The 16,622-nt window shown below is 46.1% G+C and overlaps 1 non-coding gene across 1 annotated transcript; it reads left to right on the top strand.

Annotated features, from left to right (window-relative positions):
• Nucleotides 1–15,243: 15,243 nt before the first annotated feature.
• TRNAT-UGU (transfer RNA threonine (anticodon UGU)) lies at nucleotides 15,244–15,316 on the top strand. Its single transcript has one exon. It is a non-coding gene; the product is annotated as a tRNA-Thr (tRNA).
• Nucleotides 15,317–16,622: the final 1,306 nt, after the last annotated feature.

Raw genomic sequence — 16,622 nt, 5'->3', positions numbered from 1 at the left:
AAGAAGAGCCCTGTAAGCCCTTGAAGGATTAACTACATAACAGGGGGTGTGGCCTAATATGCAAAGGAAATCCTGCTACAAAAAAAGGCCTGAGTACAAGACAATTTCATGTGTAGGTTGCCAACTTCCAGGTGGAACCTGGGGATCTCCTGGAATTGCCACTGGTCTTTAGACTAGATAGTTCAGATCCCCCGGAGAAAATGCATGCTTTGGAAGATGGACTCTTCAGCATTATACCCCACTGAGCCCCTTCTCTCCCCCAAGCTAGCATTTGCAGGCTCCAGCCCAAGAATCTCCAGGAATTTCTCAACCTGGAGCTGGCAACCCCACCTGAAGAGAACTGGCACATGTCCTTCCCCCAAGTGCCCAAAGAAATCTTACCTTTCCCTTTATCCGGGCTCTTGTGATGGACAAAGAATCCCTGTAGACAGAGCCTTTTATTGTAGCAGGAACTCCTTTGCATATTAGGCCACACACCCCTAATGTAGTCAGTCCTCCTAGAGCTTACAGTAGGTCTTGGAATAAGAGCCTTTTAAGCTCTTGGAGGATTGGCTACATCAGGGCTGAGTGGCCTGATATGCAAAGGAGTTCCTGCTACCAAAAAAACCCCTGCCTGTAGAAAGACCACAAATGTGCAGAGAGGAGCCATGTTAGTCTGTTGTAACAAAATACAGAAGTCTGAGCGCAAGTCATGTGTATGTGAGGATAAACAAGGCCAGCAAAATGGCCCATAGAGTCACCAGTCTCCAGATGACAAAGTTCAGTTTCTTTGGACAAAATGGCTCCTCAGAGGATGGACTCTACAGCATCACATCCTTGCTGAGAGACAGCCAGTTTGACATAGTGGTTAAGAGCAGTGGACTCTCATCTGGAGATCCGGGTTTGATCCCTCCGCTCCTCCACATGCAGCTGCTGGGTGACCTTGGATCAGTCACAAGTTCTCACAAGGCTGTTCTCTCGAGTTCTCTCAAAACTCTCTCAGCCCCACTTACCTCACAGGGTGTCTGTTGTGGGGAGAGGAAGGGAAAGGAGATTGCAAGCTGCTCTGAGACTCCGCGTGAAGGGTGGGGTATAAATCCAACAACAACAACAACCTTTATTGGCATAACGGCATAGATGTGCACAATCAGCAAGGGAGAAAACATATATTACCTCAACATTTGAAACATACCTCTCCTCTTAGAAGCACAGCACGGATAGTTTGCCACAGTCTCAATAATCTCAGGCTTATGAGAGGACAATAGGAAAAGAGTCTTACCACCGTCAGATTGTCCTTCACGCTTCCGAAGAAGTGGATCTAAGTAAGTGGCACGAATATCACAGTAAAATGCACAGTGCAGGAGAACATGTTCAGTACTTTCTATATCCCTTTGAACCACAACCACAAAACCTGCTGGAATGTGGAATTTTCTTTAACCTCCCATACAGCACAGCAGAAGGAAGGACATTAAAGCGAGCTAACATGAAGGCTCTACGAAGGTATGGGGAAGTCAAGCAAGAAAGACACGTTGCCCAATCCAATCTCTTCTTCTTCTGAGCTGCATCCCCTTCCCAAGCCCCTCCCTCCCCAGGCTCCACCCCCAAATCTCTAGAAACTTCCCAACTTCGAAGTTGACAACCCTAAGTTTGGAGTCAGGGTGGAGCTGCTCACGTGACAGTGGGCTGCCTTTGTTACAGCTGCCAACTTTGGCTCGAGAAACTCCTGTAGATTTGAGGGGAAAGCCTGGAGACAGGAGGTTTGGGTGGAGAGGAGTGAGCTCAGGGGATATGTGATTTCAAAAAGTCGACCCTCTGAAGCTGCCATTTCCTCCAGCAGAACTCTGACCGCTGCAGTCTGGAAATCAGTTGTGATTCCAGAAGATGTTGATGGTGATATTGGATTTATACACAGCCATGCACTCTGAATCTCAGAGTGGCCTACAATCTCCATTCCCTTCCTCCCCCACAACAGACACCTTGTGAGGTAGGTGGGGCTGAGAGAGTTCTCCCAGATGCTGCCCTTTCAAGGACAACTCCTGCCAGAGCTATGGCTGACCCAAGGCCATTCCAGCAACTGCAAGTGGAGAAGTGGGGAATCAAACCTGGTTCTCCCAGATAAGAGTCCGCGGACTTAACCACTACACCAGGGGTGTCAAACATGCAGTTTGGGGGCCAAATCAGGCCCCCAGAATGCCCCTATCAGGCCCCTGAGCAACTGGCTGCCCTCTGCTTCCTTATCACTCTCTCTTGCTTCCTTCTCCCTTTCTCACAATAGAACTCATGGGCATTCAATGAAATTGCTGAGCAGTCAGGTTAAAACGGATAAAAGGAAGTACTTCTTTACCCAAAGGGTGATTAACATGTGGAATTCACTGCCACAGGAGGTGGTGGCGGCTACAAGCATAGCCAGCTTTAAGAGGGGATTGGATAAAAATATGGAGCAGAGGTCCATCAGTGGCTATTAGTCACAGTATATATATATGTGTGTGTGTGTGTGTGTGTGTGTATACACACACACACACACATATTGGCCACTGTGTGACACAGAGTGTTGGACTGGATGGGCCATTGGCCTGATCCAACATGGCTTCTCTTATGTTCTGCATGCATCACAGTTTGCTTTGCAAAGCTTGCTCAATTGCACAAGAGCTACAGAGCAAAATCTCTGTTTTCACTGGCTGAGGCTCCTCCCTTGGGCAGGAAGGGGGGAGGAATAGCTTGCTTTGCTAGGCTCTCTCAATTGCACAGCAGAGCTACTGAGCCAAGCCTCTCTTCCTTCTATTGACTGAGGCTATCTTCCCCCACCCCAGTCCCTGGAGAAGGAGGGAAAGAGCCAGAGATTCCTTTGCCCAGTTCCCTGATTCCCATGGGGAAAATACAAAGAAAGCATCTTTAAGACCAATGAGTCCTAATGTTTTAAGCATGTTTTAAGTTTTTTAAAAGTTTTTAAGTTTTTTAAAAATATATATTTGTGTTTGTCTGTGTTCTTTATAATATTTATATCTCTGCTACCTAATCTTTGGAGCCAGTTTAGTGTAGTGGTTAAGTGCGCAGACTCTTATCTGGGAGAACCGGGTTTGATTCCCCACTCCTCCACTTGCACCTGCTGAGATGGCCTAGGGTCAGCCATAGCTTTCATAGAAGCTGTCCTTGAAAGGGCAGCTGCTGTAAAAGCACTCTCAGCCCCACCTACCTCACAGGGTGTTTGTTGTGGGGGAGGGAAGGTAGAGGAGATTGTGACCACTCTGAGACTCTGAGATTCAGTCTATAGGGCAGGATATAAATCCAAAATCTTCTTAAATAGCTCAGCCCAACCAAACATGGCCCGGCACAACAAGGTCTCTTTTATGTCAGATCCGGCCCTCATAACAAATGAGTTCGCCACCTCTGCACTACACCAAACTGGCTCTCTGGGAAAACTACAGGCCATGCCTGGAGGATGGCAACTCTACAGCTGCCTAAGCACAGCCAGCCCCTTTACATGTAGATAAGCCCTTTGCGAAACTAGGTCTACTCTGGTTGTCTCATGTTTTCTTTGGGGGAAGGTGCACAAATTTAGCCCAAGGCAAAACGACTAGGCAGGAGAGCCACAAACCCAAGGGAAGAGCACTGAGGCTGGAGCCTTACGGACGGGACATCGTTTTGCCCAGGGCTTTCTTTTTTTTTTTTTTTCTAAAGAAGAAGTGACACTACTCATATCAAGCCAAGCCAATTTCCACCAATTGCCTCGCTGCAGATCCCCACTTTATTTTCCTGTCAAGTCATAGCATATTTATGGAAGTCCTGTAGGGTTTTCAAGGCAAGAGACATTCAGGAGAAGTTTGCCACTGCCCGCCCCTGGTATTACTTTCAGGTCTCTCATCCAAAGGCTAAGCAGGGCCAACCCTGCTTCGCTTCTGAGGTCTGACAAGTTCGAGCTAGCCTTTGGTCTCCAGGGCAGGACAGCTCCCCAGGAGGGAATCCCATTCTCTCTTTCTCTGACTGAACGGGACACGCTGACATGTGAGGGTCAGGCCTTGGGAGAGCCCTGAAAAAAGGGTTCTGGTACTCAGTATGGAGCAGAGGTCCATCAGTGGCCATTAGCCACAGCTTATGTTGGAACTCTCTGTCTTGGGTGGGCCATTGACCTGATCCAACATGGCTTCTCTTATGTTCTTATGAACCCAACAGGTTTCTCCTATTTTCACACAATGCCAGCACCTAAAGGTTGGAATGTGATGGCCCTGCTTTCCTTTAAGAAACAGAAGTCAAGTTCTAGTACTGGTGAGCACCATCACTGACATTTTAAAAGCCCTGGTTTTACCACTGAGGGAGGAAGGGGCAAATTTAGTTTGATCATTCACATTTAAGAACATAAGAGAGGCCATGTTGGATCAGGCCAATGGCCTATCCAGTCCAACACTCTGTGTCACACAGTGGCCACCCAAAAAAAGTGTCATTAGGAGGTCCACCAGTGGGGCCACGACACTAGAAGCCCTTCCACTGTTGCTTCCTGAGCACCAAGAATACAGAGCATCACTGCCCCAGACAGAGAGTTCCATCTATACCCTGTGGCTAATAGCCCCAGATGGACCTCTGCTCCATGGGTTGATCCAATCCCCTCTTGAAGCTTGCTATGCTTGTAGCTGCCGCCACCTCCTGTGGCAGTTTGATCATACACGTACTTTGCCTGGATGGATGTTACAGTTGGGCTTTTTGGGTTGGTATGGACCTGTGATGCATTGCTGGATACTGGTGGTATACGAGAAGGAATATATTTATATGGCTGGGTGTAAAGATTTGCTCGTATATTATATCACGGATGGAAAATGCAATGGTTTTTTTTTTTTGTAAAATCGTAGCATTTGTCATTCACAAACACATTTTCTATTTGAACATTTGGCATGGGGAGATTTGTTGGGTATCTGGCTAGCTGTTTTCCTCTGTGATCCCAGTTTGTATTTAGACATTGAGCCATACTGAGACTGAGACTGATTCCCCACTAGCCTTGTTCTCGTTTCTTTGCTTCTTTTCCCGCCGGCGTTTCTGCCGGATTTCGCACAAGCTGCCCCAGGGCAGTGAGTTGCCCCACCTCTTTTCAAGTTCCCTCCGCAGCAGGCAGGATCTTGGTTTGAAAATAGGTGGGGCAACTCACTGCCCTGGGGCAGCTTGTGCGAAATCCGGCAGAAACGCCATGGGAAAAGGAGCAACGAGACCGGAACAACGCTAGTGGGGAATTGCTCTGAGAGTCAAACTGAATCTCCCCACATAGAAGCAAACATCTTATGTGCTACACCACACTGGTTCTGGTTATATTGTGTGTGTACAGGCAAGCATTCAGACATTCCGGTTTAAATATTCAGGCTTTGTTGAAGACAAACTTTCTATTGCCTAAATTTTTATTTTCTGAGAAAGCAAACTACCACTCACTATGTTAGGAGCTAAGATGAGCTGTGGCCAAAGGTAAGGTTGCTAACTCTGGACTGAGAAATTCCTGGAGATTTTAGGGGTGGAGCTTGGGGAAGGATGAAGTTTGCAGACAGGAAGGACCTCAGCCGGATACAATGCCATAGACTCCACCCTCCAAAGCAGCCGTTTTCTCCAGGGGAACTGATCTCTGTAGTCTGGAGACGAGCTGTAATCTCAGGAGATCTCCAGACCCCACCAGGCACTTGGCAACCCTAGAAGACATGACAGTCATTTAAACTGTCATTTACAATTCACAGCTTTTAAAAAATAACTAGTTCTCGCTTGGTTTTACTATACTTGTTTACTGCAAAGTTACCTGTTTTCTTGCAAAGCGCTTATTAAAAAACTGCAGACACTGCCTCTCCAGAAGCCTGCTTGAGGCAAAAGGCAAGAGAGGGGAGTGCAAAACAGATAGGTTTAAAGGACCCCTCCCCACCCCCCAAAAAAACAGTGTAATGTGTTATTTTTAGGATGAACCAAACTATCACAAAAACAGCAAGCTAGTTTTTGAGTTCTCTGCAGTGGGCTGGATGCCTACTACAAAAACAAAAAAAGGGGAAGAAAGAAAAGATGCTACAGGGCACGAGGAAGAAGCCCAAGGACTGCAGACTGCAGAGCAGAGTCTTAAAATGGAATCGATGATGGACTCAACAGTTCAGGGGCCAGGGCTGAGTGATATAGTATCTGCTTTGCACACAGAAGGCCCCTGTGGATGAGAGCCTGAACAGCAGCTGCCAGTCAGAAAAGATAAAACTGACCTTAAGAACACAAAGAACATTGGAGAAGCCATGCTGGATCAGGCCAAAGGCCCATCTAATCCAACACCCTGTGTCACAAAGTGGCTGAAACCCAGGTGCCATCTGGAGGTCCACCAGCAGGGCCAGAGCTCTAGAAGCCCTCCCATTGTTGCCTCCCAAACACCAAGAATACAGAGCATCACTGCCCCAGACATAAGAACATAATAGAAGCCAAGGTGGCTCCAGCCAATGGCCCATCTAGTCCAATTCTCTGTGTCACACAGTGGCCAAAACCCAGGTGCCATCTGGAAATCCGCCAGCAGGGCCAGAACTCCAGAGCCCTCCCACTGCTGCCCCTCAAGCACCAAGAATACAGAGCATCACTTGCTCCAGACAGAGAGTTCCATCTATACCTTGTGGCTAAAAACCACTGATGGACCTCTGCTCCATATGGTTATCCAATCCCCTCTTGAAGCTCTCTATACTTGTAGCTGTCATCACTTCTTACAGCAATGAATTCCATGTGATAGACCTTGTAATAGACCTTGAGAGGTCTGACTCAGTAGACGGCAATTTCCTGTGTACAGGTTTTAGGATTAGGTGGTGTTCAGCACAAGCCAGGTTTCAAGATGCATGAAAAGTGAACTTCGTTCCAACTCGCAGCTCCCTTATAAGGCTAACAGCAGAATGAAAGTGTGGCGGTCATATTAACAACCCCGAATCTCACTGAATAAGGAGCTGATGCTTTGTTATATGTACAGTGTACTTATCTCACTGACATCTAAGGCTGAGATGTATTGTGAGCATGTATCATACAAAGGAACCTGATGCTGCATTTGTTGCAAAGCAAAATAATGATAAAATTGTTCTTTAAAAAATTACACTGGAGAGTTGCTGGAGGGAGCTAGGGCTGCCGACTCTGGGTTTGGAAATACCTGGAGATCGGGAGGGGGGGGCGGAGCCTGGGAGTGTGGGGTTTAGGGAGGGGAGGGGAGGGACCATGGCAGAGTACAATGCCATGCAGTCCACCTTTGAAAGCAACCATTTGCCCCAGGAGAAGTGGAATAAATATTTTAACTAAGTAAATAATTAAGGGATTGATTTAGTCTGGAGATCTGTTGTCATTCCTGGAAAGCTCCAGCCCTCACCCAGGTTGGCAACTTTACAGTAGCCCATAACCGCTGCCAGGGGTGGAATTCTAGCAGGAGCTCCTTTGCATATTAGGCCACACCCTGCTGGTGTAGCCAATCCTCCAAAAGCTTACAAGGCTCTTTTTTTGTAAGCTCTTGGAGGATTGGCTACTTCAGGGGTGTGTGGCCTAATATGCAAAGGAACTCCTGATGAATCCCACCCCTGACCGCTGCTATTTGGAAGTTTTCTATGGACCAATGTGGCGATTTACAGTCTTTCTCTGTGCTTAAAGGAGAATGGGGGAAAGTAAATAAAAGGAGGAAACAGCAAGCCAATGGATGTAGTGGGGTATCCAGCACTGGCCCGAAGGCGCATGGCATGTTATAGTGAGTCCCACCTTCATCGCCACTATAATATAGTGGATTCGATGCATGGAAGAGGTGAGGTGGTCGTGATCATCAGCTCTTTATTAGGTAGACTGCGCTAACAAGACTGCTGAACTGGGCCAACAGAGCCAACTATATACAACTCAGGATTCCCATGCAAGCACGTTATTGGACCATTCAAAACAGCAGGGGGCCCGTGATTGAACCATTGTTCCCGAGTCCCCAAGCTCCGTTTTTATGGCTCCAATGAGCCAGGCAGGAACATTCTATTCAGTTCTCACTTGAGTCCACAAACACAACAAAAGGTATCCAGGCTTTTGCTAGCAAAGCTCCGGGATTGTCTCCCCTGGTTGTGTGAGTGTGTGTGTAGCAGGTGAGCTTGTGCCTTGTTGCATGTGAATGCAAGAAGGCTTAGTTTTGACATCAAAATACTGCAGCATGGCTCTGTGATCGAGCATCTCTGCGAAACATGACCCATTAAGTCGACAGGCACGTAAGGAGAAGACTGGAGCCTTTGGAGTCGTTACTCTAGGGGATTTGGATTTGCCACAACAATGAGAAGGACTATGAACTTATGCTCTAAATGAAAGTTTCAACAAGGAACTTCTCTGTCAAAATTGTATGGCACATCGGTGAAAGAATTGGTTAGATATTTGTGTTGTGGAATGCACCCCCTTTGGAAATTTCTGCACTGTGTATAAGGTATCTTTGGAAAATAGGAAGAGACTTTTCAAATCTGGATTTATAAATTCTTTATTGCTTGGATACACAGTGGTGGTGATTTTGGTCAGCAGTATGCATAGCAACATCAAGAAAGGTATCCAGGCTTTTGCTAGCAAAGCCCAGAGACTGTCTCCCCTGGTTGCGTGTGTGTATGTGTGTAGCAGTTCACTGTGCAAGCAGGGTTTTGGACACCTTTGTGCCTGGCAGCAGAAAGAGCTCCCATTTCCTTCCACTTGTTCATTTAAACTTGTGAAGAGAATGCAAGCGGGAAAGGAACGTTCCTTCCCTCCCGTTCCCAGTTCTCTCTTCGCAGCCTGCAGCTCATTACAAAGGAAAGAGGAAGCCTTTGCTGGAAACTGGAATCTTAGCTAGAAAGGATCCACATGTCCTTGCCGATTGCCTGGTTGTGACCAGTCACTGCCCAGCTCTTCCTCTCCGCACAGCAGAAGAACACAGTAGCCCATCTGACTTGAGGAATAAGAGTAGGTTTTTAGACCCGGCTTTTCTCTGCCATGGAGTCTCAAAGGGGCTTACCAGGGCTTTTTTTGTAGCAGGAACTTGTTTGCATATTAGGCTACACTCCCCTGATGCAGGGCTCTTAGTACAGGGGAGTGTAGCCTAATATGCAAACAAGTACTGTAAGCTCCAGGAGGATTGGCTACATCAGGGATGTGTGTGGCCTAATATGCAAAGGAGCTCCTGCTACAAAAAAAGCCCTGGGACTTGCAATCACCTTCCCTTCCTCTCCCCACAACAGAGATCCTGTGAGGTAGGTGGGGCTGAGAGAGCTCTGAGAGAACTGAGACTAGCTCAAGGTCACCCAGCTGGATTTATGTCTAGGAAGAGTGGGGGATCAAATCCTGTTCTCCGGATTAGAGTCTCCCACTCTTTACACCATGCTGGTTCTCAAGAGTAGCCTTTTATACCCCGCTTTTCTCTACCTTAAGGAGTGGTTTACAATTGCCTTCCCTTCCTCTCCCCACAACAGGCACTTTGTGAGGCAGGTGGAGCTGAGAGAGCTCTGAGAGAACAGTGTGACCCAAGGTCACCCGGCAGGCTCCATATTGAAGAAAGAGTGGAGAATCAAACAGGGCAGAAGTGCCACCACAAAATGGCTGCCACAGCAGGAGATCATAAGCAACCACAAACAGCTATCCTTGAGACTGGGACCAATCCGAAAATGTCAGGAAGTATCAAGCCAGGTATTCCCTTGTGATGCTCCCAGTGGAGAAACATAGATGATGGCAGGGCTCTTTTTGTAGCAGGAGCTTCTTTGCATATTAGGCCACACCTCCCTGATATAGCCAATCCTCCTGGAGCTTACAGGGCCTACTGTAAACTCTTGGAGGATTGGCTACATTGGAGGGGTGGCCTGATATGCAAAGGAGTTCCTGCTACAAAAAGAGCCCTTGATGATGGCTCTTGGGATTTTCCAAAGCACCTTCTGCTCCAATGAGGTGGAGGAAAGTCAGAATGGGTTCTTTCCTTTGTGAAAGAGATGCTTAGAGGAAGAAAGAAGTGGGCCTCAGGAAACACAGTGGTGGGTATCACGGCACCTGTGGGAACTACATTGGGAAACAACCAAGCTCCCTAAATAGAATTGATTGCCAAGGTAAGACTATAGAATGTGATGGGTGAGTACTTCGGTGTGTAAAAGCGCTCTGGGATACATTAGATAGGACAACGATTTTATGAGGAATATTAAACCCCCATGCTCTGAGACAGAAGCCAAGCACTAACTGCTGGGGTCAGGAAGAAACATTCCCCTTGGGCATGTTACAGCATAATTGTCCATTGTGGAAGTTTTACACTCTCCTGCTGAACCAGCCAACACAGGCTACTCTTAACAGTGCTCATGCAGATGACCTATCAGCCAAGCTATTAATATCAGTTCTTTGGGACCGAAGGGTTTGCTACATCTCGGTGAGAAGAGACACAAATGTACATCTGACGGACATGCCAAAGTGGGAATCCTCCTGTCAGTCTTCTCTACCTCCTCAGTGCCACTCCATAGGGCAGTGGGGGGAAAAATGGCATCCATCAATGTCACAATGTGCCTTCCAGCTGCATAGCCAGAAATGACATCATTGTATTGTGGGATGCTCTAGGACAGGGGTGGCCAATGGTAGCTCTCCAGATATTTTTGCCTACAACGCCCATCAGTCCCAGCCAGCATGGCCAATGGCTGGGGCTGATGGGAGTTGTAGGCAAAAAAACATCTGGAGAGCTACCGTTGGCCACCCCTGCTCTAGGATTCACCCAGAACTCTATGGTTTTTACCACAGAGTGGGATCATGGGATGCTCTAGGGTACACTCAGAACTCTATAGTAAAAACCATAGAGTTTCAAGTGAATCTTAGAGCAGACCATATTCCCACTCTATGGTGAAAAAACCCAGTTTGGGGTGAATCCTGATGATGTGATGTCCTTTTCACTTATGCAGCTGGAATTGTAACATTGATGGTTGCCATTTTTCTCTCTCCCCGCCCCATTTTTCTTCCAGCACCCTACGGAGCGGCACTGAGGGGGGCAGAGGTGATTGCTGGGAAGATGCCCACTTTGTCCCACCTAGCAGATGTACAGCAGATGCTGTTTGGGAAAGTCCCAATTCACCCAGCCTCCAAAGGAGCGCCAGTTCTTGGCTGGCACCCTAACATCTGTTCTCATGTAGGCTTCAGTGAGCATACATGACGCAAAATGTCATTTTTCCCCTTTACCCTTCATTCTACCGTACATCCAAGATACGCTGGACTTCACTGCCTCCCTCTCAGCCACACGCACTGACATCTGAAATGGCAGTCCTAAATAAGAAGAGAAAGGGAAAATGTGTTATCTGGGCAAGAGAAACGCTATCTCATTTCAAGTACTGACCACTCACAGCCTTGACCTCTCTGCATTTAGGAATAAGCAAAGAAGCACCCAGAGGTGTTTTGAAAGGGAGCGGCGCTGGCCGTGCTCTCTGCAAGAAGGCTGCTGCAGTGCCTTTTGCCTCTTCTCTTCTCTCCATCTGTCACTTTCCAAGTTGCAGGCAGAAATCCACCTCTCAAAGCTCCCCTATCCAGGCTGACATTTTGACAAAGCTGCCACTCTTAATCATACCAGCATTCATATGACAAACCTACCAGAATTCACCTGCCTCCTTAAGGGGCTGAATGCTGACCAGGCAGAGGTTGAGGCAGGCACGGCTTCTCTGGGAGTTAGCAGAACGTTTCCCTCCAAATTGTGTTTCCGTGACCCTATAGTAATTAAAATCAGCCCTCATTTTGGGGAGAAGCTCACAGGAGATGAACTCCAGAACCTCTAAATTTTATTGTGTTTTCTTTCTTAACTCTCCCCCCCCCCGACCCCACCCAATAATTGTTTCTGGGCTCCGTTGTTCAAACCCCCTGTCAGAATTTTGTTGAATTCTGCGGTTTAACAAACTTACAAATATTTTCCCTCACAAAAAAATGGGAAAATAACCAACACATAAGGACAGATGGAAATCTTCATCATGCCACTGTGGCCACATAGGAGAAAGCAATTTTAAAAGTATGATGAGAATAAGGTTTTATGATGACAGTTATAATTCAAGAATCTGGAGGTAGATGCTGAACTGATATAATTTAGTACACCTTCCAGTGATATTAGGGGTGTGTGGCATATGCAAATGACATGCAAATAAGTTGTGTTAATGAGTTCTAGCACCTCTTTCTATATGAAATGACCCCTAATTAGAATTATGCTCAACATGCTTTGACTACAGTGGACGGTTGGAGGAGCCTATCCACCTCCAAATTAAAGAAAAAGTCTTGATCATCTATTCAAATATTTTAGCCCAACTTATCTCTGAAAGCTGATAATGTACAAAAACCTATAATTAAACCTCTGCTTTAAAGAAAACATTCCAGCACTAGAAGAATCCTCCAGTAATTCCTGTCCACAAAAGGTTTCCTCAGATTAGAATGTCTCTCACATCTCCATGAGGTAAATTTTCCCCCATTGTTTTAGTGTGAAGTTCGAAAGCAACAGCATTCCCTCCTTCCCCCCTGCCAAAAAAAATGCAGCACTGGAAGAGATCATTTTCTTCACCTTAAAACTGCCCCTCCCAGTCCTCAGTGCCCATAAGCATTCAAATAAAATTTTCTTTAAATACACCCCAGGCCACCAATTTCATATGCCCTGGAACACCTTTGTTTTCAGTCTTTTTCTAGCGTCTTTAAACATTTATCTAAAATATCACTTTCTGTCAGCATGAAGGAGATGATGAGGGCTGTTAATTCCAAAGTATCTCTTCCCCTCAGGAAGGTCAGTTCTTCAAATGGTAGGTTTGGTTTTGAATTGGCTGCTGTCACATCGTTGGCCTGCCCTTCCTGCGCCACCCGACCTCGGTCATTGGCCCTCTTTGACTGCCAGGGAAGATTTTGTTCACCCTCTCATCTGTTTGTTCATTTGTCCGCCACATGTGGTTCACCTCCTTTTGACTTTAGTCTCCTGCCTAACAAAAGTGTATTCTTAGACTGCACTTAATACACCATTGGATTTCCCAGTTCACAACCTTTTGCAGTATGATGAGTTACAAAGAATTCCTCCTTTATGTTCTCTAATAAAACATTTCAGCAGAAGGCAATAGAATTTGTCATTTAGAGGGATTTCCTTGTATGCAATGGTGCTAAGGAATTGGCAATTTGCGGACATGTGCTAAGATCACTATTTGGTCTAGAACACGGATAGCCAAACTGTGGCTCTTTCATACATATTGTGTGGCTCTTGAAGACCCCACCTCCCCATTGGCTGGCTTGGAGAAGGCATTTGTCTCTTTAAATCACTTCTCCAAACCAAGCCATTTAAAGTTGAAGTTGCTTTCTTTCCACCCTTCCCTCCGCATCTATTTCCTTCCTTCCTTCCTTCCTTCCTTCCTTCCTTCCTTCCTTCCTTCCTTCCTTCCTTCCTTCCTTCCTTCCTTCCTTCCGCCTCTCAAACAACTGATATTCATGTCTCACAGCTCTCAAACATTTGATGTTTGTTCTATGTGGCTCTTACATTACACAAGTCTAGAATAAGACCTACAGTAAGAGTACCAGCTGTGAGTTGGGAAATTTCTGGAGATTTGGGGGTGGAGCCTAGGAGGGTGGAGTTTGGGGAGGGACTTCAGCAGAATTCAATGCCATAGAGTCTACCCGCTTTCTCCAGGGCAACTGATCTCCATATGGTCTGGAGGCCAGTTGTAATTCCAAGAGAACGCCAGCTGGAGGTTGGAACTGCTAGTTTAGAGGCTGCTGTGTCAGATGTTAGCAGCTTTTTATATTAAAGTTACTTAAAACCATTCCTAATTCAGCTAATCTTTATATCTATGGACTCAGGACTACTAGAAGGAGGATGGAAAATATATCACTTCACATGCTCTCTTCCTTTCCTCCCCCCCCCCCCATATTTTTTTATTATTTCTTAATTAAAATATACAATTTTTCATTGTCTCATTGTTCCAATATACATTTTTCATCCCCATCCCTCCCCCTCAGTCTAATCTAATCTTCTTCTGTCATCCAGGGACATAGGGCTTGAAGCTTCCACCGAACGTCTTCCTTCTGTTCCTCTTTCATCCATTTCAGGAAGAGCGACCACTTTTCTTTGATCCTTGTTGTTTTATCTTCCCATGGCAAATCTCGGTTTATTATGTCCATTATCTCTGATTGAACAAATTCAAACAGGTAATCATACCAAGTTCTTTCTGTCCATTTGTTTTTATCTTTCCACCTTAATGCCATTACTGCTTTACCGGCTAATATCATTGCTTTTAATAGATCTTGATTTTTTTTTTCCTACTGTTGCATTGCCCAAAGTGCTCATCAACATCAACTCAAAATCAATATTTAGCTTTATATGAAAAAGCTTATTTATTGTTCTTACTATATTTTCCCATACTTTTTTAACTCCATGGCATTCCCACTTCACATGCTCTCTTCCATGACAACCGGGGTTCTCTCCGGGGATGAAATTCTAGCAGCAGCTCCTTTGCATATTAGGCCACACACCCCCGATGTAGCCAATCCTCCAAGAGCTTACAAAAATGAGCCTTGTAAGTTCTTGGAGGATTGGCTACATCAGGGGTGTGTGGCCTAATATGCTAGAATTCCACCCCTGGTTCTCTCTAAGTTTGAGTGAGTGTGAGTTAGCTCAGTTTTTTAGTTTCCAGCTCACACAATTTTATCTTCACTCAGGCAAAATGCCTAAAAGGACCTAGTAGTAAATGATGTGAAAGACTTTTGCCTGGGATCACAGAGAGCTGCTGCCAGACCGATGAGACAATATTGGCCATTATAGATATAGTAAACTATGAGTTCATAGTATGGGAAACTGTCCTATTAAAGACTATGGAAGATGGAGTATAAATGTGGTGGTAGCAGAAAGTGCTGACAAGTCACAGATCTTATGGCGACCCTATAGGGTTTTAAAAGCATAAGACATCTGGAGATGGTTTGTCATTGTTGCTTCCACATCACAGCCATGGTATTCTGTGGAGGTCTCTCATCCAAAGTCATCCCTGTTTAGCTTCTGTCATCTGATGAGATCAGACTAGCCTGGGCCACCCAGGTCAGAGAATATAAACATATCCAGGGCATCTTTTGAAGCAGGAACTCATTTACATATTAGGCCACACAGCCCTGATGTAGCCAATCCTCCTGGAGCTTACAGTAGATTCTGTACTAAGAGCCCTGTAAGCTCTTGAAGGATTGGCTACATCAGGGGGTGTGGCAAAGGAGTTCCTGCAACAAAAAAAGCCCTGGATGTTTATAGTCCCTGACCTGGATGGCTCAGGCTAGTCTGATCTCAGACAAGTCTGATCTCACGCTAGCCTGAGAGATGGTGGCTCAGTGGTAGAGCATCTGCTTTGTAAGCAGGAGGTCCCAGGTTCAATCCCCGGCACCTCCAACTAAAAAGGGCCCAGGCAAATAGGTGTGAAAAACCTCAGCTTGAGACCCTGCCAGTCTGAGTAGACAATACTGATTTTGATGGACTGAGGGTAATTCAGTATAAGGCAGCTTCATATGTTCATATGTTCCTGCTATTTAAAAAAAACCCCTGAATATATCATTTCCTAATTTATTTGACTTGCTGCACAAAGTTGCAAGCGACCATCTCGGGGCTCAGATTCTCACCTGTGGAGGTGTGTGCTCCTTCAATAAACTCGCGCCGTTAGTCCTAAAGGTGCATCTGGACTCTTTTAATAAGCTTCTTTTTTAACAGTTAAAAGGTGTTGACAATTTGCAAAGGATTCTGTGAAGACATGGAGGGATGATAAATGGTTTAGAGAAAAGACTGGGGGAGGCAGGAAAATTGTTATGTTTAGTAAGGGAAAAGTAGATTAAGAGTGAATCGGTTTACCCTTTATAAATATTCCATTCAGCATCAGAAGTAATAGGGGGAGAACGATTATCCACACAAGCCATGGAGGACAGGACCAGAATTTAGGGATGCCAGCTGCCAGGTGGGATCTGGGGATCCTCTAAAATTACAGCTCATCTCCGGACTACAAAGATCAGTTTCCCTGAAGAAAATGGATGCTCTGGAGGGTGGACTCCAGGGGTGGAATTCTAGCAGGAGCTTCTTTGCATATTAGGCTACACCCCCATGATGTAGCCAATCCTCCAAGAGCTTACAAAAAAGAGCCTTGTAAGCTCTTGGAGGATTGGCTACATCAGGGGTATGTGGCCTAATATGCAAAGGAGCTCTTGCTAGAATTTCACCTCTGGTGGACTCTGTGGCATTTTACCTCACTCGTGTCCTCCCCAGGCTCCATCCCCAAATCTCCAGGAGTTTTCCAAACTGGATCTGGCAACCATGCCTCCCCCATCCCCTGGCTGGAACAGAAAGCCAGGATTTAAAGGGACTCAGTAGTATGTTTGTACCATAAAGTTTTAACCTCCCAAATGGCTGAAGTGTCTGGGAAAACCATAGTTTTCCTGGAAAAGCCTAGAGCGGCCCCGCACGGGCACTGCCATTTTGATGATGTCGCTTCTGGGTGACATCATTCGTCGCGCGCATGTCGCATGCACAAAGGACTTGGCAACCCTCTGCCCAGACCATATCCCCAATTGGGAAGGCTGGGAAGAACCCGATAGGGAAGGGCAGGATAGAAATTTGAAACAATAAACAAACACATACGGTAAATTGGGAATTTGAACCCAGAACCTACTCCAGTTCACTGTCCACTACTCAACATTGGTTGCATCAGGGC

The sequence above is a fragment of the Heteronotia binoei genome, chromosome 2 (assembly GCF_032191835.1).
Source record: "Heteronotia binoei isolate CCM8104 ecotype False Entrance Well chromosome 2, APGP_CSIRO_Hbin_v1, whole genome shotgun sequence".
In the NCBI taxonomy this organism is placed as follows: domain Eukaryota; kingdom Metazoa; phylum Chordata; class Lepidosauria; order Squamata; family Gekkonidae; genus Heteronotia; species Heteronotia binoei.
This window is presented reverse-complemented; position numbering and strand designations above follow the sequence as displayed.